General features: G+C 36.4%; 1 protein-coding gene and 1 non-coding gene across 2 annotated transcripts in view; one reads left to right on the top strand and one right to left on the bottom strand.

Annotated features, from left to right (window-relative positions):
* PDE7A (phosphodiesterase 7A) overlaps positions 1-18,352 on the bottom strand; it is a 113,010-nt gene that overhangs the window by 77,385 nt on the left and 17,273 nt on the right. The gene's annotated exons all lie outside the window — the stretch shown is intronic.
* Positions 7,931-8,050, top strand: LOC150004324 (small nucleolar RNA SNORA15). Its single transcript, XR_016512543.1, has one exon. It is a non-coding gene; the product is annotated as a small nucleolar RNA SNORA15 (small nucleolar RNA).

Here is an 18,352-nt window from a genome sequence, read left to right as displayed (position 1 = left end):
TTCACCCTAACAACTCCCCAACTTCATTGTACAGCCCCTGAGAGTAGTACACCATTTTATTTTATTGATTTATTTCACATTTTCTTGTTTTTCAATTTAATTGATATACAATGTTATATTAGTTTCAGGTGGACAGTCATCGTCAGCAGCCGTCCGTCTCGAGAGACGATGGTGTAGCTTCTTAAGAGTCTATCTGCACCGCCGAGAATGGCTGTGCAGTCCGACTCGGGAGTGACACGGTATCTGTCTCCTCCCGGGTTGAATCGACATCTTGTGATGACGCTGGAGTGTCCTCTCCAGTGAAGCTGAAGCTACAGAGCCTGGGCAGGGTGATATGGAGGGTCTGCTGTTGCCCATGCAGCAGACCCCCCCTCTCTTCGCAGGAAGGATCCAAGGGAAAGACGGAGTCAATACAGCTTGGCTTCAGGTGCGCCGCAGGAGTTGCCGGTGTTGACTACAACGTCAAACCGCCTTAGGGACTCCGGCTCCGGATTTTCTGTCGGGGTTTACTCCCTTAGCCTTTCCCCTGAAGAGGTATGCCGCAAGGCAGCGGAGGTTTTTTGGAGTCAGAGTTTTCCTTCTCTGATGTGCCCTGACTGGAAGATCGAACCAGCAACACTTAGCTTGCAGGCCGACGCTCAATCCAGTGAGCCAAACCAGCCAGGGGTAGGTGGACAGTATAGTGATTAGATATTTGTATATATTACGAAGTGATCACCTGGATATAGCCATCTGACACCATATAATTAAAACATTAATGACTCTTGTTTCCTATGATGTATTTTACATCACCATGACTATTCTGTAACTACCTATTTGATTAATACTCCATTTTAGATATTTTGGTCCACACTTACATTACTACTTGAGTATAAACAGATATAAGCTTTCTGGAAGGTAATCTGACAATGTTTAACAAAAGGCTTAAAACCAGGCCTAACATTTTAACTAGCCATGACACTTCCAGGAATTAATCTTAAGGAAATTACCTTAAGGGACTAGATGATTACAAAAACAGAACTACGAAATACCTACAATCATTAAAAGTGAATGCTGTAATACATAAATGTTCAAACTTTTCCAACTGATTATGATTTAATTCTTGGATACCTTTAGTGATTTAAAATTTGTACTAAAACAATGCACATGTGTAAATACACAGAGATAAAACTAGATTCCTAGTTGCAGGGGCTGGCGGACGAGGGAGTGAGAGTGACTACTAATGAGAAGAGTTTTGCTTTTAGGTGGGGAAAGTTCTGCAATTGGTAGTGAAGGTGTGCAACATAGTACTTTGTGAATATATGAAAAACCATGCTGTACGTCTGAAAAGGGTGAATTTTATGGTATGTAAATAATTTCTCAGAAAAATGTACATATTCAAACATCTAAAAATTGTAACTCTTTAAGGACGTCTCCCAAATATTAATTCATACTGCTAGATTAACATGTTTTTACTCCAATCTTAAAATAGTCCATCCTCTGGCATGTCTGTCTATGTTTCTGAATGTTTTATATATCTGCATTAATTAGCAAAGTTTGGGCTCTTAAGCATCCTCTTTTTTCCTTTGGACCTGTACATGACTCCTTGTGCTCTACTAAAGCAAATAAGCTCCATAAACAAACACAAGGCAAAGCTCAGCTGCATCTGTTCAGGATATATATTTTCATTAAAACAAAGCAGTTTTATACAAACAAATGAACATGCAAGGATACAATAGAATATTATAATTTTAGTGCTTAGTGTAACTTTGGAGTATTTTTCTGACTTTTATATTTATGACAACATGAGCAGCATTTTATATATTACATTTTCAACTATTTTTCTTCAAACTTATGTATCACTAATTTTGAAGTATTTTGAAATTTGTGCAAGGGAAGGTGTACATACTGATAATATTTTTTAAACAGCTTTCTTAAGATACAGTTCATAAACCATACAATTCACCCATTTAAATGACCATACAATCGTTTTTAGTATATTCACAAATATAGATATGTTTAACCATTACCACTGTTAATTTTATATTTTTATCACCCCTAAGGAAATACTATACTCATAGCAGTTATTCCCCATTCTCCCTCCCCCAACCCCTAGCAACCACCGATCAATTCTTTGTCCTTTCGAAAAGACATTTTCTGGAAATCTCATATAAATCAAATCACAATGGACCTCTTGTGCTAGCCTATTTCATTTAACGTGTAGCATGTATCAGGGTAATACTGGCCTCACAGAATGAATTCAAAAGAATACTGTTAACATTTGTAATTTTCCTAGATGATGAATTTTACGAATCAAAATAGAAAAATTAATTAAATTTTGAAGCTGAGAATACAACTGGAAGTGCCATCTACAACCCCTGTGCAATGGACACTACTGATTGTATAATTAATATCCACCCTTCCTTTTCTCTTTCCTAAAAGAAACAAAACTTTGCTTAGGTGTCTGGGCAGCCACGCGCTTCATGGGTACATGGCTGCAGCCTCACACGTGAAAGTAGGCCCTGACGGGTCTGAGGCAATCATAATAGTTCCATTTTTCTTGAAAGAAACTGGTTTAGAAATGCCCATGTGAAACAATCAGGTGAAGTGTGAAATCCACTCAAAGAGCCTGATGAGATGGGTTTCTTTACACTTAAAATGGTACAAAATGGAGGATATAGCCCTTCTCTTCCTCTGGAAGTTGTCATGTCTGGATACTCGGAACTATTAAAGCCACTTTGCAACCATGATGGAAGCTAGCATGAGGACAACTCTAACATACTGAAGATAGCAATACAGAAAGACAGAAAGAATGCTGGTCAGTGATGATGGGACAGGGAAACACTGAGCTGCTGAATTAACCAAATCTGTAGCCACTAAACCTTGAGTCTTTTTGGTACGTCCTATGTTTGAGGAAATCAGCATAACTTTTTGCTCTCTGCAAATAAAAACAGTCAAGCTGTATAACCAGTGGTGCTGTACAGTCTGCTAACACTATTCAAGACAGCCAAGTCTGTACAACTCTTTCAACAATGCATTCAGTGACAATGCATTGACAGTTTCATAGTAAGAGTAAGTACACTACAGGATGGGCGGAGGAGGGCGAAGGGAGGAAAATTGGGACAACTGTAATAGAATAACAATAAAAAACAATTAAAAAAAAAAAGACCTCCAAAGATTAATAGAATTCAATCCTCTGACTTAAAAAAAAGGAACTGGCAAATACCACAGATCAGGGATATTTTTTCTTCAGCAGTCCAGCTGCTATGAGCATTTACCAGCATCCCACTGGATATTCTAGTTCAAATTTTTCTGTTCATCAGACCAATACCTGTAAGAGCGGAGGGAAAGGGTGGGAGTGGTTGAAAGAAGGTGAAGGGATTACACAAAGAACATATATGCATCACCCACAGACATGAACAATGGTGTGCAGATTGACTGTGGGATGGGGGACTGAGGGAAGGGCAGCATGGGAAAAAACTGGGACAACTGTAATAGCATAAACAATAAAAAAAATTTTATAATATGAAAATACTGATATATGGTAAATTTTTTTAAAAACTCATTATAAAACATTATGCATAGTAAGAAAGAGACTGTATTTAGATGGATAGAATTTAGGATTATTGAGTTACACACCAATATATTCACATTGTTATCTCTAAGTGGTAGAATTACAGATGATTCTTATATGTTTATTTTTTCTCTAAATTTTCCATCATGAATATGTATCACCTTAGTAATAAAGAAAAATACAGGTCATGCTTTTAAAAGGAGAAAGTTAGCATTTCTTGTTCATGAGCACTAGACGACACTTTTTTTTCTTCAATCTCTGTCTAGAAAGAGCCTGTAAAATCCTTTGCAGGTAGGAAGGTAGCTCCAATTTTTAAACCATGCTACCATCTCTAGCACAAAGTTACAACCCTGTTCTCTGACTACCTCAACATGATGTTGTAGGCATTAAATAAACAATAATACCTGTTACATAAAGAATGCTTAATTCTTCACATGTAATCACTTGAGAAAAAGAAAAAGTGAGCCTATTTTGAAATATGCCTGTGATTTGACACATGAAATTGTATTAACTCTATTACTAAAGATAATGAAGTGAAGGACCATTAACCTTCAGTCTGAAGATTTGGTTTCTAATCTAGATTAGCCATATGACCTCTGACAAGTAGCAATCCCTCTGAATCTAAACCTTTTACTTGTTAAATGGGGCTTCACAGGATGAGATAAAGTAGATGAAAGGCTTATCAAGTGAAAGATGGTATTTTATGTCACCACTTCATATCTTACACATATTGGGCTGGCCAAAAAGTTCATTTAGTTTTTTTCCATAAAATAAAAGACATTTTTTTTTTCCATTTTCACCAATAACTTTACTGATTTGGATATTTTGAGTATGTCTGCTATCTCCCACTGTTGGTTTCTAGTGGACAGAGGCCAAGGATGCTGCTAAAGATCTTCCAATGCATAGGACAGCCCCACAGCAAAGAATTACTTGGCCAAAATGGCAATAATACCAAGAAACTTTGCAAACCACTTCTGACACATTCTGTTAGTTATAGCACCTGTCCATACACCGCACAAATCTTTTTTTGCATTTCAGTTGCATGTTTACCTTTCTTGAAATAATAAAGCAGAATATGCCAAAAAATGTTGCATATCTTCTTCCATCTTCAATATTAAAATGGCTGCAACAAAAATTCACCAATTTTGATGTTTTTTTAAATGCATGCTGATAAGACAGCGGTCACAATACAATCTAACAAAACTGTTTCGAATGAAGTTAAAGACGTCTAAGCGCTCCTAGACCTATTGTATGGAAAAAACCAAACAAACATTTTGGTCAACCCAATACATCTTAAAATTATATACATATCTTAAATCTTCTAACAACTGTACTTTGTTAAACCTTGATATAAAACACAGCCTATAATCAGTAATGTATGATGCCAGTTTCCCTGGTAACAAGTTAATTTCTTCACTGCCTTAAAGATCTTTGTATTTTTTTTTTAAATCTCTTTTCTCCTTTACTGTTATTAACTTGCCTCGAAAAATACAAGGATGATATCAAAGAGTCGTCGTCGTCGTCGTCGTCGGCAGCCGTCCGTCTCGAGAGACGATGGTGTAGCTTCTTAAGAGTCCATCTGCACCGCCGAGAATGGCTGTGCAGTCCAACTCGGGAGTGACATGGTAGTATCTGTCTCCTCCCGTGTTGAATCGACATCTTGCGATGACGCTGAAGCTACAGAGCCTGGGCAGGGTAATATGGAGGGTCTGCTGTTGCCCATGCAGCAGACCCCCCCTCTCTTCGCAGCTGAAGGGTCCAAGGGAAAGACGGAGTCGATACAGCTTGGGTTCAGGTGCGCCGCAGGAGTTGCCGGTGTTGACTACAACGTCAAACCGCCTTAGGGACTCCGGCTCCGGATTTTCTGTCAGGGTTTACTCCCTTAGCCTTTCCCCTGAAGAGGTATGCCGCAAGGCAGCGGAGGTTTTTTGGAGTCAGAGTTTTCCTTCTCTGAATTGCTATGATAACAGTTTGGAAATATTCACATTTTGCTTACTTTACAAGAAATTTTGTAAGTGTTCACCTTGGATCTCTAGAGACAAGGCATGAAATCAGGAGTGGCATGGAGCTATTATTAAAGAATGCTTACGATGATGAAAAAGAGTTCAAGTTGCAATCTAAATTTGAAGAGAAGATACATTTAAAGATTAAACAAATGGGCCTTATGTGTAAATTATAAACACATATATTTTTGTTTCTCAGTGATAATAGCAAAACCTCTATGTTGGCTTCATCGATCTAAGCTTCCCCAGTTTAAAACTCTGCCATGCTCATCCCTTTCCTGCCACTGTCTTCTCCCTTCTCTCTATAACGACCACATATATTTAGATCTGCCTAAAGTGGACTCATCTTATTTCCAACTCACTTCCAAGACTTCCCACTTGCTCGTATTCATCACTCTGTCCAAGTAGCTCTTACTGATAAGAATGAAGACCCTGAGGTTTCGATACACTTCCTGTTTCATTTATCTGGCTAAATTCAACACCTTGAATCAACGCTTCATTGTTGAAACACTTTCTTCCCTTTGTTTTCAAATACAGCACTCTTTCTGTCTCCCTTGCAGGAACATAATCATCTACCAGGTTTCAATTACTCATCTGCAAGCGCAGTACTACAAAATCTCACCCATATGTACTATTATCTCTTCAGCATTTACTCTCAGAAGACTGGGGAATCTCAAAATTGCCTCATATTCACCTCTGACCCTGACTCTTTGTTTCCTCTCAAGGAGTGGACCCGACATCTATCAAAGTATACAAGCCAAAAAACTTGAAATTATCTCTGACACCCCCTCCTACATTAAACTTATCATTGATTTTGCTCTCTAAATGTCTCTTGAATCCATACAAACCTCTGTCTCCACTATCACACATTATTAGTCCAGAGTGTCATGATCTTTTAACCTGAACTACTGAACCAGCCTCCTAATGTCTTTCTATGTTTACTTCGGCCTCCTTCTAAACTCTCTTCCCCACATCAGGCAGAGCCATCATTTACAAAGCATAAAGCTGATCTCACACACAACTCTAGTTTTCCCAAGCCCTTGTTTAAACTGCTTCAATGTCTTCCCATTATTCATAGATTCAGACCAAAATTCTTAACATAGTCCACCAGGCTCTGTATGGGCTGGCCTCTGCCTACTGCTCAAGCTCACTTTACACACTCTCTTCTCATTCTCTGAGCTCTGACCTGACATTCTAATTCTTCTGATGGGTTATACTCCCCCCACCTCCATCCCATTATACTGCCATTCCCTCCCCAGCCCTGTTACCAACAGATTCTTCAGCTTTTGCTCAACCACAATCTTACAGGAAAGGCCTTCCTGACTTCCTAGGCTAGGTTTGGTTCCTCTGTTATCTGTTCCCATAGGCTGTTCCATTCTTTCAGAATACTTATATATCTCAGTTTGTGATTACACATTCGATCATGTGGTTATTTTATGAATGTCCTTCTTGCACATTAATCTATAAGCTCCATGATGTCAGTCATATTTTTTTGTTGTTTGCCAGAGTACTATTACCATAACCTGACACTGGATGGGGGAGAGAAAGCTATAGATCATTTTCAGGAAGAAATATTGCTACAAATGTCCTAATCAAAATACTAGTGAGTAGAATAATTAAGAAAATAATATATCTTAACAGGTAAGAATCATTCTAGAAATAAAGGGTAATTTAACATTAGAATATCACAGCCCTACAGGGTGAACAGCTGGAAAATTGACCCTAACCTCCCTTTCCTCCCAGTCCTTCCACTGATCAAATCCAACAAGAAGGCAGAGGCAAGAGAGCCTGGATGATGCGTTCTACAGACATCAGTGTCCTGATGCACAGCGCAAGATGGAGAGAAGAATACACCGGAAGAGGCAAAAGGAACATGCAGCACAGCGGCTCGTCTCTTCTGACTGTTTACTCTGTGCCAGGAACCACTCTAACCACTTTATTGGGATTAGTTCTAATAATGCCAATTTGCCCAAACTACAAAGTCAAATAATTCCAGTAAAAATACCAGTAAGATATTTTATGGGCAATGAGAAGGAAGAGGGGAGTTTTTGACAATGATTAAGTTCTTCGAGAATAATTAACATGCAGACAAGATCAGGTAGGGAAGGAAAGCATCGAGTAGTCATAGCCCTCGATAATTTTCTTTTCTTCAAATGTCAGTCCAACTGTCAATAGCTTTGAGTACCTTAATATCACACTCATGAACTTTACAAAAACCGGCATACTTTTACAATATGCAATTTGGTTTGCAACTGATTTTATTGTATTTGATCAATGAAAGTGTTAAAGGATCAGGAGCAATATTTGAGAGGAAACTAACTTAAAAGTGGTACTTTTATTAATAAAATATTTTCTTCTGGTAACCAAACTCATAACATAAAGAATTAAAAGAGACAGCCAGACACCATGCAAAAGTAAAATCTTCCTTTTAAAGTGGCTATGATGGCATGCCAACTGCTTTCATAGCATTTCATTACTAAAAGTGGATACAAATAAATGAGTTAAGAGCTTGTAAGAGCCCTGGCTGGTGTTGCCCAGTGGATTGAGCACTGGTCTGCAAACCGAAAGGTCTCTGGTTTGATTCCTGGTCAGGACATATGCCTGGGTTTTGGGCCAGATCCCCAGTGGGTGACATGTGAGAGGCAATCGGTTGTTTCTCTTGCACATCAACGTTTCCCTCTCTTCCTCCTTCCCTTCCCCTCTTTCTAAAAATAAAGTAAAACTTTTTTTTTTTTTTAAAGAGCTTGTAAGAGCTTCCAGGTGCTAGTTAAATCAAATCATGCTATGTTGATGTGTTGTTTATATTGCTTTCAAGTGCAATATTAAAATTGCTGTGGTTATACTGAATTCTAAAGAAATTAATGGTTTTCATGTATGTGTATTTTAATGTATATGTTTTCTTGTAATTCTACAGTTTCCTTAGAATTTCTCTCTTTCCCTCCCACCCCACCCAACAACAACAAAAAGAATTAAAAGAGAATGGCATATCTACTATACTGACATGAAGATGTTAAAAATGTACATATTTACAGAATATGTATGACTATTTGCTTTAAAAAGATTATGTTTACATATTGTACAATACATTATCAAGATGTCTATATGGGAACCAATTTTCAGGTAAAGCATTCAAAAAACTATAAACATCACTTATCTATGGGGAATCGGTAAGGACAGAATGACCTTTATTTTTATTTATATCCTTCTGAATTATTTAATTTTATAAGAAGGTATGACTTTTATAATAATACTAATGATCGTGATGAAATAACTAAGTTTTAAATTAAGTACATACTAATAATAGATAACCTTTGATTCTAGCTTCCAGGAATTTAAACTAAGCCCTAATTTATAGAAGGCATTAAATTTAGAACTCTCAAATACTAATTAAAAAATCATGTCAAAAAACATTCTCATGCAATACTCCATTACTCTAACAGTTTTTTTCCCAATTACTTCAGCCAGAAAATTTGTTTATCCCATTATCCTGCAGAAAAAAAACAGAAACAATGGTGTGTTTTTTCTTTTTTTAAGCCTCACCAAAGGACATGCTTATTGATTTTTAGAGAGGGGAAGGGAGAGAAAAAGGGTGACGTGAGAGAGAAACTTCCATCAGTTGCCTCTTATACTTACTCTGATTGGGGACCAAACCTGCAACCTACGTATGTGCCTTGATGGGGAACAGAACCTGTGACCTTTTGGTTTACGGGCTGACATTCCAACCAACTGAGCCACACTGGCCAGGGCAAATAAACACGAACAATGGGTTTTAATGTAAGAAAGTATATTGCTTAATATAACAATGAACTTAAAAATTCATTGCTATGTTTCAGATTCCACACTGCAACTAACCTTTATGAAACTACCACTTCTTGAGTTCTGGCATCAAAGAAAAATATTCACAATTAAGGAAGGCTACTAAAATACACGTCCCTTTTTCAACTAAATCCTGAGTGGGATCAGGTTTTCTTCATATACTTCAGCCATACAAAATATGGAAAAAAGTTCAATGCAGAAGCCTATTGAGAATCCAGCTGTCTTCTACCAATGAGATTTGAGAACGGTAAATCAACGACACTCTCCTCACTAATTCCTTTGCTTTGGAACATATACTTACTTTTTCATTAAAAAAAAAGTTATTATGGTAACATGTACTTGATATTATTTTTAAATGAATAGTATTTGAATTTTTCTTTTATTTTCTAATACAGAAAAATATCAATACATAAAATCCATATAAACAAAAGCTCTTTGGAGTCTTCAATATTTAAGAGTTGAAAAGAGTCTTAAAACCAAAAATTCTGAAATGCTACAAACCAAAAAGCAAATAGCAAGAACAATTTGTTTTCAACTAGCATGGGGAGGAAATGAAATGTTACAGGTAATAAATTTATTTTTAGAAAGAATTCCATGTTTTAGAAGTTAATAATTGAGATAAAATGTAGTACTTAAATTTTTTAGATTAACCTACATATTTACATCTCCAGTGTCTTCATTTCTTCCTGTGAATGTGAGTTACCACCTGGTTCATCCCCTGACCACCTTAAGAATTTCTTTTGGTTATTTCTTGCAAGGCAGGTCTGCTTGCTACACATTTTGTCTTTGCATAGGAATATATTTGTTTCACCTACATTTTTTGAATGATAGCTTTGCTAACAATTATTCATAGACAGTTGTTCTTCTTTCAGCACTTTGCATACACCATCCCGCTACCTTCTGGTCTCCAATGTTTCTTATGAGAAGGAAGCCATTAATTATACAGATTTATATTTCTCCTGCTGCTTTCAAGATTTTCTCTTTCAACAGTTTGACTATGCTGCATCTAGGTATAAGTTTCTTTGTATTATTCTACTGAGGTTCACTGGGGTTGTACAGTTTAAAGTTTTTCATCAAATCTGGAAAATGTCTCAAAAGGCTATTTTCTGTACCTTTCTCTCTTTTGAGACTCCCATTGCACATGTGTATACTTGATGTTTTCCACAGACCTCTGAGGCTCTGCTCATTTTTCTTCATTTTTCTATGTTTTTCAAATTGAATCACATCTATTGGTCTGTCTTTATATTTACTGATTCTTTTTTATTAGCACCTCAAAACTGTTGTTGAGTCCTTCTAGTGAACTTTTCATTTTAGGTGTTGTTTTCTTCAAGTCCAGAATTTCCACTGATATTTTTAAAAACTTTTTACTTTAAGTTTAGATTTACCAAAAGTTGCCAAAACAGTACAGAGAGTTGCTGTTAACACTTTGTCCAGCTTCTACTAATGTTAATTAATATCTTAGATAACCATGGTACATTTCTCAAAAGTTTGGTTTTAAATATATTCTTGTTTTTACTTTTAAGCCTGGCATCCTAGGAGCTGTCCTTTTGCATAACTTAGTGATCAATTTGTAACTGGATGAAGGTTATGTTCAAACATCTCAAGCCAGTAAGGACCCTACCTCTCTCAATGGATATGTGTGTGGGTAGGGGAGCTAGCTCATTTGAACTTCAGTCTGTTTTCAAGTTTGCCCTAGGTTTATCTTCCCATAGGGCCCTTTCAAGTCTACTAGGTGCACGCACACAACTCTAGGGTCAGCCAAAATTATATAAATACCTTGGGCCTTCTCAGGTCTTTCCTGTGCTTATGTGTAATCTCATCCAGGAATGTTTGCTCCAAACTGTACTGCAATCCCAGGCTATTTTGAGCTGAGCTACAGGCCTTCCCTTGCACCTGTGAAAATTCACTTCACAGACAATGCCACTGGGCATCACCATCCAAGGATCTGAGCTGGCCCTCTTTAAGCTGAGGTCTTTATGGCCTGCCTCTTGCTGGCAGAATTGCCATGCAAACCCACTGGGACAGAGTAGGGTAGAACAGCAGAACACTTTCCAAGTTCTATACCATTAGCCTTTGGTCATTCTTCAGAGTACTGAAATTGTTGCTTTAGAAAAGTAATGTAGAAATAAAAATTCTATTGAAATGCTCATACTTTTTGGACAAATAATCCCAGTTCTATAAAAACCATCCTAAGGAAATAACCCAAAATATGGAGAAAAGTGTATCAGGCATGTTCCTACAGTGTCATTTCTCTTACAGCCTCCCTTACAACTAGGTAGAGCCATGTTCTTACCAAGGCAATGAGAGTGGAGGAGATACCACAACTTCCTGTCACCTCCTTAACTGTAAACTGCCTGAACTTCCTCTCCTTCCTCTTCCCACAGGCTGAGTATGGACTGGTAGCAATTCACAAACAACCAGGACAAGTGGATCTCTGTATTACTTTGGGGAATGGAATTACTTCACAAGCTGGTACCTATTTCCAGGCTATTGTATGATAAAATAAAATGTTATCTAATTACTAAGATTATAATTCCATATTTTAAGTAATACGTTCCAAAAAGCTGTAAAATTTAATGTACCCACTTATCACAACTACCTTAAAATATGTATATAAGCATGGCAAATACATAAAACACTGTCTCATGATGGTGGGATTATGAACAATTATTCCTTTTCAGACTTTCCATACTACCGTTTAAATTTGATGATTTTAAAAGTTGAAACTGTTGAATTAAATTAAATGAGATTTAAGAATTTTTATCTAGTCCACTTTCATACTGGCATAAAACATGGATCCTCTGGCCAATGTTCAAATCCAAGGAAGAACACCAAGTTTTCTTTCTTTAATAAATGAAAAATTATCCATTTATGCTGCTGAAGGGCACTAACCAGCAGCCGTAAACAAATAAGATTGGCTCCATATTATTAAATAAACTTTTCCTACTTAAAAAGAATCTTTTTACTTTTCATTTTATATATGCATTTTTAGAGAAAACAAAGTTTCAGCACAAGGGGATATACTGGAACCTGACCCAACAAGAAGCCTTATGTCTTTTATCACCCAACAGCTTCCCTCATTCTAAAAATCTTTCTTAGGAAGGATGAGAGCTGACCCCATGATGAAAAGCATAGCTTTTACAATGAAAGTTCCCACCCCACAAAAAAAAAAAAAAAAAAAAAAAAAAACAGTCCAAACAACCACAAATAGAACTGCTAAAAATTTTGTTGTTCTCTCATATCCAAAACTATACAACCTCTTTTAAAATGTTGCTAATTTGTACAGTACTGTACCTTGATATTTACAATCCTCTAATTTTTAAAGGTTTGAATAAAGGAAGTATACAGAACCCCACAAAATGTAACTACAAATTTTTCTAAGAATTTAAAAAAAGATAAAAAGAGAGAGGTTGCCTTGACTCCCTCTAACAAAATATCATTATTTCTAGAACTACACTGTCCAATGAGAGATTCCGTGGTCACTTATGGCTACATAGTACTTGAAACGATCCTGGTCATAATGGATATGTGCTCTTTAAAAATAGATAAAATAGCCCTGGCCAGTGAGGCTCAGCTGGTTGGAGGATCGTTCCATAACCAAAAGGTCAAGGGTTCAATTCCCAGTCAGGGTACATACCCAGGTTGTAGGTTCAATCCCCAGTCAGAGCGCCTATAGAGTCAACCAATCCATGTTTCCCTCATATTGATATATGTTTCTCTATCTCTCTTTTCTCTCTCCCCTGCACCCCTCTAAAGCAATGAAAAAATGTCCTCTGATGAGGATAAGTACATATATGAAATATATCATTAACATCTTTTAATATTAAATATGTTAAGTTAATATTTCAGATATAGCTGGTTAAATAAAATATATTAAAACTAATTTTACCTGTTTTATTCCACTGTTTAAAATGTGGCCACAACAAAAAATTTAAGTTACATATGTAGCTCACACTGTATTTCAATATCACTGGTGTTATACCTGAAAAGCTGGTCCAGTTTCTAACAAGCAGATTTTATAGCCATTTTATTTTGGTTTAGTACTCTCTAGGGTCATATTTTTCTGCTAAAAACAAAGAGGGTTTATTGACCTAGGAATATGTCCAACAGGGTATTGAAGATAAGGGCTATCTATAATCACCTGGTTAGTAGACCACAGGGTTCTAAACGTATTAGAACAACCAAGGCCCCAGGAGAAATCGAGAGACCTGTTATAAAGTCCTTAAGGGTTGGAAACCTGTCCCTCATTCTGACCATGTCATTAACCAGCTTCATATGAGGGGGTCTGAATACAAATACGTACCACTTCAAGAGGCTCTCCAGAAATCCTTCAGTCATCAAAGAATTAACAGTGGCCATCTTGAGATGGCATTAGACCCTTCAAGACATAAGTGACTGGATGCCTTGCAGAGCATGAGGAGGCACTGCAGGAGGACCTAGGAGGGAGTGTGAGTAGAGCAGAAAGCTGGACTTAGTAGGACTGGGTCACAGATAGGGACTTCATAAAGGTCTGATTTACTTTTTATACTTACAGGTTATCTATTTTGTGTGAAGCACTGGGCTGAACAGAGCTAAATAAAGTGTCCACTTTTTAAATGCTCATAGTCTAATCAAACTGAAGCCAGGACAGATCAGTGTACAAGGTAAGCTGTTCTAAGAGTTAATCCTTGGCTATAACCTTAAGGACTGAAATCAGAGTTGGTTAAAAAAGTCACATCAGTAGACAAAATGCTGCAGCTAAGTGGACTCAGGAGGCAAGAAAGGTTAAATGGGATCCCAGGTATTCTAGAAACATGAAGCGGGCACTCCAAGAACCCCTTGAAATGTTATATTCGTTTCTGTGTGGTACGTATGTGAGAGCATTCATAACAATCAACATATTCTGAGGTAGTGGTCTCAAAACTTGTAGTGCATTTATTTATAAATTACAGCAGGTCCTCAAATAACATCATTTCATTATAGCATGAATGCAGTGCTGTATTTTATCTCAATTAGCCTATGGTAGAATTGGTTTCATTATGTGATGTTTCACCACAGTTCCAAGAACCTTTGAACAGGTGAGGTCTTAGTGCATATACACATACTTTTATGTACTCAATGCAACAGGTACAATTAGGATCTAAGAAAATAAAGTTAAAAATAAATATACATAAAACGTCTAAAATTTTACTTTCATATCTTTGATGGCTTTTCTTGATTAGCCCACTTGAATCCTGCTCTAAGGTATTCTAAGACTTAAAAAGAAAAAAAAAAAAAGGAAATTTAAAAACACTGGTTATGGGAAAATGAAAGTGGAAAGCCTTGTCAACATTACTAAAACTATACTTCACATGGAAACAACCTGTGGCCAACCACAAAAATCCTTGAGGTCACTTCCAGAAAGTTTCATTGAAAATGAATTTGGAGTATTTTCACCATAAATCAAATAAAAATGAAAATGCTGGTTCTATCCATTTCAGGTAAATTATGTTTTGCTTTTATCTTCAAATTGTCCTGTTCTATGTTACTATTATAAGCCACCAAAAAATATCCTTTTAAATGTTTATAAAATATAAATTCTCTTTAAAAATACAGATTTTAGAAAAGCTATCTAAATGGGTCCTAATTTCCATTTCTCTTACTATAAATTTTGAAGTAATATTACAAAAATAAAAACATTTGCTTGAGGGAGAGAGGCTGTGCCAATTGTTTTCGCAGTGACCATGCTTTGGTGGTAATATTCAGAGGTTCTCAAGTCATTCATTTTCCACAGTTTTCCCAGCATAAAAACTTTTTCCTCCAATTCCACATTTGCAGTTCTATAATAATATTTATCCTGTCACTCGTCTTTTACCCTATATCAAATATATAGAGATAATTAGTAATAATTTGTTATTGACAATTAGTTCATGACAATAAAATGAAAAAGATCTTTATCAAATTAGCATGGTTAAGACAAAAAGCTTACATGTGAAATATTTTATTAATAGAAATTTTCAGTATTTTAAATTATTTACTCCTGTGATTACATCACTAAAGAGGCTGTTTGCTAGATAAAGGGTTAGCAGTGTAGACAGATGATTAAAAATAAGGCAAAAAACTGGGAGTTTGCCAAAATATGACAAAATGTTCATCATCAGTATAAAACAATTCAAAAATTGATTCAAAATATATTAAGTTGGCAACAGAAAAATAAGCAATGTATATAGACAAGCCATATAAGATAATTAATAATAAACATATTTCAAGTTTAATATCAACAAATATCAAAGAAATAGAAAATAAAAATATTAGCAAGGTATGAAAAGGCACTCACATGCTGTTCATGGAAATATACACTGATACTATCTTTCTGGAAAGAAATCTGATAATATGCTTTGACCTAGTTATTACATTAGAAAATGACTTCCACGTTTAATGAAAGATTTATGTATGAAAATGACATCACAATATTTTATTTCTGCACAGAAAAATACTGAATGAAATGTTATAAAATGTTAACTGGTTATCTCTGGGTATTAGAACTACAGACGGTGTTTACTTACTTTCTCCTTCTTCATATTTTTGTATATTCCATATACTTTATAACAAGCACATATTAACATCAGTTCAAAAAAATTCACGTGTTTCTTTTTTAAAATTCCTTTTAACAAATATCACCTAGTTCTCCTTACAGAAACACGTGATAAGTGTTTGCTATTTTATTTGAAATGGACAGGGCTCCTACTCTAATTCTGGACTTTTACCTCCCACTCATCAAAAACATCAGCTCCGTACCCCAGTACAACAGAGAGGATTTCTAGTCAGAGAAAGATCTAAGTTCAAATCCTCAAACGCCATTTACAGCTGTGTTACTTTGAGCAACTTTTCTAAACCTTAGGGCATTCTTAAGTGAGATTACATAAATTTAGAGATAAGACAGCTCCAATAGCACAGAAGGCAGCTGAGAAGGATATGAAGATTGAGGAGGGATTTCGGTGGAGGGGGAGTAGGTGGGACTATAAAATGAAATTATAAGAAAACAATTTGGGATTCATAACAAAGACACCTATGGTGACATATGATCTGACATGATAATGAAACTAAAAGAGTAAGTTTTTCTTTATTTCTCTGTATGGAACACCTTCTATGTATGCACAACAGGGACACAGCAGTGAGTAGGGTAAACATGACCTGCACTTCCTGACCACACATTCTACAGTGGCAGAGCTGAGAGTAAGTAAGGTGGGTGGAAACCAGGCACAAACAACAAATCAATCAAGTTAGCCGTGTATGCCATAAACAAAACAAAACAAAGTAAGAGCATAGACAGCAGGAGGGGCACTACTTTAAATAGGATGGTCAAGGAAGGTTCCTCTGCCAAAAGTGGACTGAGACTTGAAGGGCAAGGAGCCATGGAAAGATCTTGAGCCTAGGGGAGAGCAAGTGCCAAGTCAAAGATGGATCCAAACCTCCACAGACGGCAGCAAGACCACTGTGAAAGGGAACAAGACTGGAAAGTTAGCAGGGGTCATATCATCAAAAGGAGTTTGGATTTTATTTTCACTGTGAAAAGAACCCATTGATGTTTTCAGGAGAATGGCATAATCTTGACTGCATTTTAAAAGTTACTTTGTCATATCTGTGAAGAATTCTAGTGACAGGGAGCTATTACAGCAGGCCAAACATGCCCTGAACTAGGTAGGAATGATAGCACTAGTAGTGGCAGAATCAAGCAGAATTCCAGAGTTTGATTTCAAGTTCTTTGAAACCAAGCACAAAAGTATCCCCTGGCTCTCCCAGCTCCACCTGCCACAATGAACTTCAGACACTATCCTAATGAGAACGCGTATCAAGTGTATGGAAACTTAGGCATTTATATAGCTGTTTCCTACTGGACCAAACTCTAAAAATGAAAACAGGATACATGTCTTATTTATCTTTGATATACCTAGAAGAGTGCCAGGCACATAAAAAGTGCTCAGTAAATGTCTTCTGATTGAAAGAATGAATACATTTAAAACCACCAAAGCCATTTGTATTAGTTTCCTAGGGCTCCTTTAACAAAGTAACACAAACTGAGTGGCTTAAAACAACTGACCTTACATCCTTCAAAAAAAAAATAATTAACTCAAAATGGATCACAGACCTAAATTTAAAATACAAAACTAGCCCCAGCCAGTGTGGCTCAGTGGTTGGAATGTTGTCCCATAACTGAAAGATTGTAGGCTCGATATCTAGTCCGGGCACATACCTAGGTTATAGGTTCATCCCCAGTCTGGGTGCATACGAAGGCAACTAATCGATGCTTCTTTCGCATCAATGTCTCTCTCCCTTTCCCTCTCTCTCTCTTTCTAAAAAAAGCATATGAAAATGTCCTTGGGTGAGGATTTAAAAAAAAATTAAAATACAAAACTACAAAACTCCTAGAAGAAAAATTGACCTTGCATATGGCAATGACTTTTTAGGTAGAACATCAAGGGCATGGCCCATGAAAAAAATTAATTTATAAGCTGGATTTCATTAAGATTAAAAGCTCTGTTCTGTGAAAGATAATGTCAACAGAATGAAAAGACAAGCCACAGGCTGGGAGAAAATATTTGTAAAAGGCATATCTGATAAAGCACTGTTATTAAAAATATACAAAGAACTCTTAAAATTAAACAAGAAAACAAACAACTCGATTAAAAAGTGGGCCAAAGACCTTAACAGACACCTCATCAAAGATAATACAGATGGCAAAAAACCATATGAAAAGATGTTCCATATCAGATGTCATCAGATAAATGCAAATTAAAACAATGATACAATAATACACCTATTAGAATGACTAAAATCCAAAACACTGACAATAGCAAATGTTGGTGAGACTGTAGACCAAAAGGAACTCTCACTCATTGCTAGTACGAATGCAAAATAGTACAGCCACTCTGAAAGACAGTTTGGTGGTTTCTTACCAAACTAAACATACTTTTTACTCACATGATCCTAGAATCACACTCTTTGCTACTTACCCTAAGGA

Source organism: Furipterus horrens, unplaced genomic scaffold (genome assembly GCF_987537825.1).
Source record: "Furipterus horrens unplaced genomic scaffold, mFurHor1.1.pri manual_scaffold_7, whole genome shotgun sequence".
NCBI lineage: Eukaryota > Metazoa > Chordata > Mammalia > Chiroptera > Furipteridae > Furipterus > Furipterus horrens.
This window is presented reverse-complemented; position numbering and strand designations above follow the sequence as displayed.